This window comes from Labeo rohita, chromosome 24 (genome assembly GCF_022985175.1).
Source record: "Labeo rohita strain BAU-BD-2019 chromosome 24, IGBB_LRoh.1.0, whole genome shotgun sequence".
NCBI classification, from domain to species: domain Eukaryota; kingdom Metazoa; phylum Chordata; class Actinopteri; order Cypriniformes; family Cyprinidae; genus Labeo; species Labeo rohita.
This window is the reverse complement of record NC_066892.1, coordinates 26,146,308-26,156,628: the sequence shown is the minus strand read 5'-3', so window position 1 is coordinate 26,156,628 and position 10,321 is coordinate 26,146,308.

Sequence of the window (10,321 nt, the reverse complement as noted above, 5' to 3'; positions counted from 1 at the left end):
AAAATAAGAAAAATGTACATGTACATTCTACTGGAGCATCAGTGAGCATTTGAACCTTCTGTAATAGTTGCATATGAGTCCTCAGTGTGAAAAGATGGATCTCAAAATCATACAGTCATTGTTGGAAAGAGTTCAAATACACAAAAATTCTGGAAAACCAAACTTGTGGGACCTGAAGGATTCTTCTGAAGAACAGGGCAATTTAACCATTCAGGACAAACAAGGGACTCATGAACAGCTATCACTAAACAAAAAAACGCAGCTGTGGATCATTCAGGTAACAACACAGTATTAAGAATCAAGGAGATGTAAACTTTTAAACGGGTTCATTTTTATAAATTCAACTATTATTTTCTCTTGTGGACTATATGTAAATATCTTTTATGTGAAATATCTTATTCAGGTTAGTACTAATAAACGATAACATGCTTTTTTTTGTATTCCTCTTACTTTGGTAAAATATTTAAAATTTGTAATGATTCTAAAAGGGGCATGTAAACTTTTGACCTCAACCGTTTATTGTGTGTTATAAACTCGCAATTCTGAGAAACAAGTCAGAATTCTGATTTTACGCTTCGCAATTCTGACTTTATTTCTCCAAATTTGCCACTTTATTTCTCAATATTGTGAGTTGATGCATTGCAATTCTGACTTCAATTCTCAGAATTGTGAGTTTATTTCTTACATTAATTTACTTTATTTTTAACTTTATTTTTTATTAAGTGGCGGAAACGGGCTTCCGTAGGTGTTGCACCAGATTTTTAGTTTTGTTATTTTCTTTGCACCATCAAAGAAGTGTTATATCACTGTTTGTTCAGTTTTATTTTGACTGTGCTCTCATTGTAGACGGCCTGTTTTCTTGTTTTCTGCCAGGAAGTGACATGCCTTGGTTTCTCTCACTGGGGTTCTATTTCCTTTTTTCCCTCCACACTCTGGTAGACAGTGACCTTAAATGGCTGGTTGCCAACAACATAGCAATTCATTATTGCTACAGCTATCAAGCGAGGAATATGATACAAAACTATAACCCATGCTCTGGCTGTAATCTTCATCATTTGTGCCGAGTGCAGGCAATAGAGAGCACAGCTCCACAAAACAGCAGGTTTCAGCTATGAAGACTCTAATCGTTCTTTTAAGTGGGTCTAGACTAGCATTTTGCTTTGTGTGGTTTCCTCATTTGGCCTCGTAGGGGCATATGGACACTAGACGGTCATTTAGCAGCACACCATCTTCTTAACTGCCAACTCAACAGCCTTAAGTGCGGTATAATGGACAAAACCATTGCCTTTATCTTTCCCATTACTGTCACAGACCATCCTGCTCGAGAGAACTTCACCAAAGCATGAGAAAAGTGTCTGTCAGATGCACACTTCACAACTTCCAAGTAGTAAGTAATCTGGGAAGTTTTGGGAATACGGTAATACTGCTATTTCCACTTTTTTTCCCTTGCTATATATTAGGAAGTATGGTAAAATTAAAAATTAAAAAAAAAAAAAAAAGTAATTGTGACTTTTTATCTCAGAATTCTGAATTTTTCCCGCCAATTGTGAGTTTACATCTCGCAATTCCAAGATTTAAAGAATTGTGAGATATAAACGTACAATTCTGAGAACATATCAGGCTTTTTTTTCCTTAAGAATTGGACTTTATAATTTGCAATTTCAAGTTTATATCTCACAATTCTGTGAACAAAAGTCAGATAAAACTCGCAGTTGCAAGAAAAAAGGTCAGAATTGTGAGATATAAACTTGACTTACAAGACTACAAGACAAGTAACTAACTTTTCTCGCAAATGTGAGTTTGTATCTTGCAATTCTGGCTCAATTGAGTTTATATCCCTCTTTACTAACTTTATAACTCGCAATTATATCACATAATTCTGAGAAAAATGTCTGAACTGTGAGTTGATATCTTACAATTCTGACTTAATTTCTCGCAAGAGCGAGTTTAAATTCACAATTTTGAGAAAGAAAAGTCAGGATTGCAAGATATAACTTGCATTTTATCTCCCACTTCTGACTTCATTTCTCGCAATTGTGAGTTTATATGAAGTTCCAAACGTAGGTTCGGGAGGAGCCTAATCATTCAGTCCTGTCAATCATCATTACAAGCCTAGATAAGCAGCTCTCCTTGCACCGTCCCAGCCTCAGTTCTTCCGGCATCCCTCCACCTCCCCTTCTCCTCCTCTATTTCTGTTTTTCTCCCTCTAGGTAATATCACAATTGGGGGTTGAACTCGGCACTGAAGCCAAGCCTCGGGTTCGAGCCTCCATTAAGGACAGTAAGCCAAGTTCGTTTACCATTGCCCATCAGGACTGGATGGGCAGGCGAACTCGTGAACCTTCTATTCTAACTTTTATAACTCGCAATTCTCTTTATAAATCTCACAATTTTGAAAAAAAAAAAGCCAACATTGCAAGATATAACTTGCAATTGCGAGATACAAACTCACATTTGTGAGAAAAAGTGATGTTACAAGTTTTTATCCAGCAATTCTGACTTAATAACTCACAACTGAGAGTTTATATCATGCAGTTTTGAGCAAAAAAGTCAAGATTGTGAGTTTATATCTTGCAGTTCTTACTTTATAACTAGAAGTTATGTTTAAATTTCACAATTCTAAGGAAAGTCTGAATTGCGATGTTATATTATGCAATTCTGAGGAAAAAAAGCAGTCAAAATTGTGAGATAAAAAGTTGCAATTACATTTTTGTATTTTTTTAAGTGGCAAAAATGGGATTCCATTGGGAAGTATGTGATTTTAGATGCAGCAAGTCACTAGCTTCTTTCATGAATGAATCGTCCGTTTTGACTGAATCGGTTAAATGTCAACTTACTAGTGTTTTTTCTAGTACTAGTGTTTCATTTTTAAAAACATTTTATTTCATATTCAAATTCATAACCTCATAATATTATTTATGCAGTTATAGTTGCAATGATGCATTCATGTCACAATTGTATTTTTGATTATACTGATTTCATTTAATTGGTAACAACATTTCAAATTCTTAATATTCAGCAAATATAGATTGCAAAATCTACCAGCCTCCCTGAAGCTAAATAAATAAATACATAAATAAAAGCCCTCACAGACCACCACTACTTTGTTGACACTAATTGTTATAGTGTGATAAAAGACTGTGTAAAATTGAGTTTAATTCATCTTATTAAGATATGATGCCAACATAAAATATCTACTGCATGATCATCCAAGTTTAAAATGTTACTTATGTTTTTTGTACTGAGCTTGTCCTACTGAACATGTTCAATCCAGCAACCGTCACCTCAACAAAAAATGCTTCAGTACGTGTGGTGAATAGCTTATAACCTACGTTTGGTAAAGTTTGTACATTCTGTTTTCAACAATGAAAAAAAACAAGTGTATGTGGACAATATATACGAATATATACGAATTACCACACAAATCAGAACAATTTAAATTTACATTTAGTCATTCAGCAGACACATTTAGTCATTTAGCAGAAGCGACTTACAAATGAGGACAATAGAAGCAATCATACCCACAAAAGAGCAGTAATGTTTTACAATACCATTTATATGCAAAATTCAGATTTTGAAAAAGGTATTATAAAGTCTGTAGGATAATTAGCTGTTGCTTATAGTGCCAGTGTGATGTGATTGGTCGTTGATCCAGTAGGGGGCAGCAGTGCATCGTCACACTAACAGAGCTGCCAGCACGTGTTCTGCAGCATGGTCGGCCATGCTTCTGTCACACACACCACAACTGCTTCTTGCCTCCTGATTTTCATTATACCGCATGTGTACTCATAGCATAAATATATGCAGTATTGTTTGTAAATAAGTGTCGTATAATAAATGATTCCCCAGACAATTTAGAATCACAACCTCCTGTTTGCTAAAGCTAAACCAAGTGCAGTGCAACGACCAATGCATTTAAAAAAACAAAAAACAAAACACCAACTAATGCATCACAAGGGTCAGGTTACATCATTTGTCAGTCGCTTTTTTATTCTCGGATGTATTTCATAGTCCTGGCCGCACACACTGGCTTACACATACAAAAATTAGCAAATCCAATTATTTAAGTTGATTTAAGTATGCAAAGCAAGGCCTGTGGGGTCATATGCACATAGGTAATCAATAGTAATTACCATTTCATTTCTCCCTTGTTATTTCCTTTCCGTCTTAAATCAGAATCTGATCTCATCGGGCTGATTGAGCCCCCGGACGGACGGCTCGTTTGAGGCTCCGTATCAAGCCCAGACGTGCGGACTTGCCCGACTCGAACTTCGTTTCATACATCACTCCTCGGAAACGCAGCGCTCCAATTAAATTCCGGGCCTGGATCATTCTAATGCCCTGGAAAATAGACCATTTCCATTAAAGAGAAGCTTAATTCAGGCACCGTGGGGTCCCAGAATGCTTTGTGCTGCAGATTTCTGCCTTTGATTCCACACTTATATAGATTTCTGGAGAAAGATGTATGATCCCGAATGATATTCCTGTGCAGTAAATAGTGAACGCCCATAGTGGTAAAAATAGATTACTTGAAAGCTACTGCGATAACAATGGTAATGAGAGACAATAAATCTCGGTGTGTGTAATATTAGAAAAGCAATATTTCTCTTTGAGATAAATCATGTGTGTGTGTGCGTGACATATGTGGAGGATGAATATTTATGAATGAATAAATCCATGAAGAAATAAACTGGCGTAATGTTCCAGCTTTTGCAGCTCGATAAAACGTGAATGATGAATGTGGGACTTTTTGATGCTTTCTCGCAGGCAGATTGAACAAATCTCTACTGTACTGTACGCTGTACAGTATCTGACGCTGAATGTTTCATTGATTAAGGGCCGTACGCTTCACTGCTTTCTCGTCTGTTATTGGAGATGGTATCAAGAGCCTTATTACTGATCTGCTGCTCCCCAGCACTTGCTTAAACTGAGAAGAAAAGGAAAAATGCTTTTCATATTCATCAACTGGGCTTAAAGCTTTTTTTTTTTTTGCTGACCCAAGGGAGCCAGTAGTTTAGATTTTTACATGGCAAAATGAAATATTTAGCTGTTTTTCTAAGCAAGGTTTCTTTTAAAGGTAATTGCATAACAAATATAAAACCCCTATAACGGTTTTATAATTTGGAATAGCTGCAATTTTTTTTGGATCTCCAAACAGGGCACTTAACAGTCATAAATTCATGAACCCAAGCCCTCCTGGCCTTCCTCGTTTATGGATATTTCTTTATCCATGTAAAAATAAATAAATATAGATTATATAAAATGCACTTTCTAAACTTAATTTAATTCACGAACGAAAACATTTTGCAATATAATTTTGATGTACATTGTCCATTTTAATGCAATTTTAAAACGGTTTTCAAAGGATGAATTTTGAGATTTTAGGTTTTCAATTGATATATAGTTTCTATGATTTCTAAAGTGTGATAGGGAAAAAGGCAACGAAGAAAGGCTGAACTCCAGTTAGGGTGTAGATTTCTGAGGTGCTCCCTTGTCATAAACTAATCTATAACTGTCTCTACATAATTTGTAACACACACAAAAAAAAAAAATCTATTTAGGAATCTTAGACTTTTCCAATGATATACAGTTTGTCATGATTAGGTTAGGATTTATTTGTAATATGGTGAAATAAACTTAGGCGTCCCGATGACGGGACGGGTGACAGTTAAGCCCAGGTTCCTTGTCTCATTCCCACACTTTCAATCTTAAGACAGGAACATAAAAAATATATTAATTACATTTATAAAACTATGATTATCTAAAAGAGTCAAAACATCAACCCGATCACACAAGAAAACTGTTTTACAAGATGTCAAGGTGATCAAAAACTAACTCCAATCCTAAACCTAACCATCAAGCGGTGAGTAAGCAGATCCTGTGAAAACATATGAATGTTTGTATGTATGAATGGCCACCAATCAGACCGTAAAATAGTTACAAGTTGCCCTGAGAGTATGTTTGAAAATGATTATACTTACTCATTCAGCCAATGCTTTTATCCAAAGAGCAGAACAACACAAGCATCACATAAAAGTGTCATTTCCACACTGAAAATAATTGGTAAGTATTTTAGACAGGCATAAATGGATGTTTTTTAAGCCTCGTTCAGACTGTCAGCCCAAATCCAATTTTTGTGCAAATCCAATTCAAATCTGGATCATATTTAGATAGTCTGAAAGGCAACAAACATACATGAAATCCGATTTTTGCAAATTTGTTTTTAGCTACATTCATATGTGGTTTGGAATCCTATTTGGTCAAATCGGATTTAGCGTAGCATTTTCACATTTTCACGCCATGTAAAATGTAAACATATCAGACATTTTTGTAGAAAATGTAATGAACATCTTTGCAGAAATAAGATTGTGTTGTTGCAAAGTGCAAGTCAATTGGAAAAAGACAATATACTGCCCCTTACAAAAAAGAAGTTTATCCAAGTGTGCTATTAGTATACTTCTTTTAAACTTAAAAGAGGAAAGTATACTGTCATTCTTCTTTTTATGTACTTCTCAGAAATGTGCTTTATATACAGTGGGTACGGAAAGTATTCAGACCCCCTTAAATTTTTCACTCTTTGTTATATTGCAGCCATTTGCTAAAATCATTTAAGTTCATTTTTTTTTCCTCATTAATGTACACACAGCACCCCATATTGACAGAAAAACACAGAATTGTTGACATTTTTGCAGATTGATTAAAAAAGAAAAACTGAAATATCACACGGTCCTAAGTATTCAGACCCTTTGCTGTGACACTCATATATTTAACTCAGGTGCTGTCCATTTCTTCTGATCATCCTTGAGATGGTGCTACACCTTCATTTGAGTCCAGCTGTGTTTGATTATACTGATTGGACTTGATTAGGAAAGCCACACACCTGTCTATATAAGACCTTACAGCTCACAGTGCATGTCAGAGCAAATGAGAATCATGAGGTCAAAGGAACTGCCTGAAGAGCTCAGAGACAGAATTGTGGCAAGGCACAGATCTGGCCAAGGTTTCTGCTGCACTTAAGGTTCCTAAGAGCACAGTGGCCTCCATAATCCTTAAATGGAAGACGTTTGGGATGACAAGAACCCTTCCTAGAGCTGGCCGTCCGGCCAAACTGAGCTATCGGGGGAGAAGAGCCTTGGTGAGAGAGGTAAAGAAGAACCCAAAGATCACTGTGGCTGAGCTCCAGAGATGCAGTCGGGAGATGGGAGAAAGTTGTAGAAAGGCAACCATCACTGCAGCCCTCCACCAGTCGGGGCTTTATGGCAGAGTGGCACGACGGAAGCCTCTCCTCAGTGCAAGACACATGAAAGCCCGCATGGAGTTTGCTAAAAAACACCTGAAGGACTCCAAGATGGTGAGAAATAAGATTCTCTGGTCTGATGAGACCAAAATAGAACTTTTTGGCCTTAATTCTAAGCGGTATGTGTGGAGAAAACCAGGCACTGCTCATCACCTGTCCAATACAGTCCCAACAGTGAAGCATGGTGGTGGCAGCATCATGCTGTGGGGGTGTTTTTCAGCTGCAGGGACAGGACGACTGGTTGCAATCGAGGGAAAGATAAATGCGGCCAAGTACAGGGATATCCTGGACGAAAACCTTCTCCAGAGTGCTCAGGACCTCAGACAGGGCCGAAGGTTTACCTTCCAACAAGACAATGACCCTAAGCACACAGCTAAAATAACGAGGGAGTGGCTTCACAACAACTCTGTGACTGTTCTTGAATGGCCCAGCCAGAGCCCTGACTTAAACCCAATTAAGCATCTCTGGAGAGACCTAAAAATGGCTGTCCACCAACGTTTACCATCCAACCTGACAGAACTGGAGAGGATCTGCAAGGAGGAATGGCAGAGGATCCCCAAATCCAGGTGTGAAAAACTTGTTGCATCTTTCCCAAAAAGACTCATGGCTGTATTAGATCAAAAGGGTGCTTCTACTAAATACTGAGCAAAGGGTCTGAATACTTAGGACCATGTGATATTTCAGTTTTTCTTTTTTAATAAATCTGCAAAAATGTCAACAATTCTGTCTTTTTCTGTCAATATGGGGTGCTGTGTGTACATTAATGAGGAAAAAAAATGAACTTAAATTATTTTAGCAAATGGCTGCAATATAACAAAGAGTGAAAAATTTAAGGGGGTCTAAATACTTTCCGTACCCACTGTACTTAGCAGAAATATACTTGAAATTACATTTAAGTATACTTGATTTATACTTAGAAAAAGTCTAAATATATTTGAGCTATACTTGTGCTTCTAGAATCCATGTTTTCATTGTTATACGGTAGGGGTGCTATTACAGATCTTCTGTACAGAGCTTCCAAAACATAAGCGAAGAAGAAACCATAACAACAGATGCTTCCAAATGTTTATTTGTGGCCCAATTTAGTACCAAGAAGTACTAAAATACAAGTATACTACTAGTACACTGATATTTGTATACTTCATGAAGTATATTTAAAAATATACTTGAACTTTACTTAAGTATACTTAATAAAATAAACGTAAAGTATACTTAGTTTTGGTAAGGGGCTAGTATACGCATCTGTTTGAGTTTTGAAGCCAGTGGAGACAGCAGCACAAAATAAAGTTGCACATTCCAGCTTCCTACGTTTCTGGCACCGCCTCATAAGATTAAATATTATCCAGTGCAAAGGCAACATTGTCCTGTCGTAAGACAACATATGTATTGCGAACTGTATTGCTGTTATTGTTGTTTTTTGCTTATAACAACACAACGTCATTGCCATGCATTTATTCAGTAAAAGGAAAGAGTGCTATGTGACACATAAATCAAATTTGAACAGTTGCAATACACAGTGTGGAAAGTCAGTCATCTAGATCAGATTCTAATCGGATATGCACAAAAATCGGATTTGGACTGACAGTCTGAACAAGGCTTTAGAGTGTTTTCTGTACTATATGGCTATTTTTGAGGCAAAAATCAAAATTTAATGCCCACCAATTATTTCATCTGCACAGTGTAGTTATGCATCTACCAGCAAGGACTAACTGGACCTTGCTAACCAGACAAACTTTGACCCCTTGGGCACAATTGGGGAAGTGGTGACTAAAGGCTGGAAAACACTACATAACTTTTAAAACGTGGGGCATCATACACTTACCGACTTTGTAAATAGTTACAGAGGAAAAAACTAGGCATCATATGGTAAATTGCTAGATCATACACTACCCGACTTTCAGGTCTTTCTGAACACAACAAACTTGTACAGAAACATGTGCCTTGTTAAGACGTGTGAAAAATGACATGTTTGATATCGCCCAACTGGATGGAATCATTAATTTAATTTGCGTGCAAAATTGGAAAAATCACAAACCATTTGCAAATAAAGCACCGCTTCCATCCAACGAGTCAAAGAGAACACTTCCTGATAAACTGGCACTAAATATCACTAAGAAAAGTAGGAGAAGACACTTAATATAATAATTTTCATAATAAATTGCTTGCACCTCAGAGCGAGCAGACAAAACACAATAAATTGCTTTCAGAGGTGGATGCCTGCTGTTTGGGAACACAGTTGTGTAAGACAGTTCTGGGAAGCAATTATACAGGAATATTTTGACGACAGACATTGCTCAGGCATTTCAGAATGACCAAAACAACATTTGAGATGCTGTGCAACGAGATCGGCCTGCTGGTTAGTCAGGTTATGCCATCCCGTAGCGCAAAGTCACATTACTTTTTTTGATGCACACAGAGGAATTTATAGACCAATTTGGAGTAGATGTTAGTGTTACGTCACTTGCAGCTGCGTGTGCATTGTGGTGGCAGAAAAACACTGGTAATAAGTGGAGAGAAACAGGAAAAATCCAATGTATTGTTGTGCACTTTGATGTCAGAATCGGAATGTCATTTTTCATTCAAGTTTATATCTTGTATTTCAACTTTATAACTCGATTTAACTCAACAATTGCAAGTTTGTCCATTCTGAAGAGTAAAAAGTCAGAAGTTTGGGATATAATCTCGGGATTGTGAGAATAAAGTCAGAATTTTGACACATAAACTCAATTTTACCCTTTTTATTCTTTTATTCCATGGCTTCCATTGACTGCCACTTGAAAACTGTTTTTTTTTTTTTCTACAACCAGATAGGCTCCGCCCACAAAAATCATTATCACTGTTTGCAAACACTGAATTAGTCTATTCAGCAAAGCATTTCTAACCCCCATTATTTGCATTAACTCTTCACACAAGCCAAAAACCACCTCAAGCAACAATGTAACGGCGTAATACCACTATGCTGTTAGTGCTACTACAGTAAATCTATGGTAAATGATGGCGATTTGTAGATTAAAAAGTCTTTTGA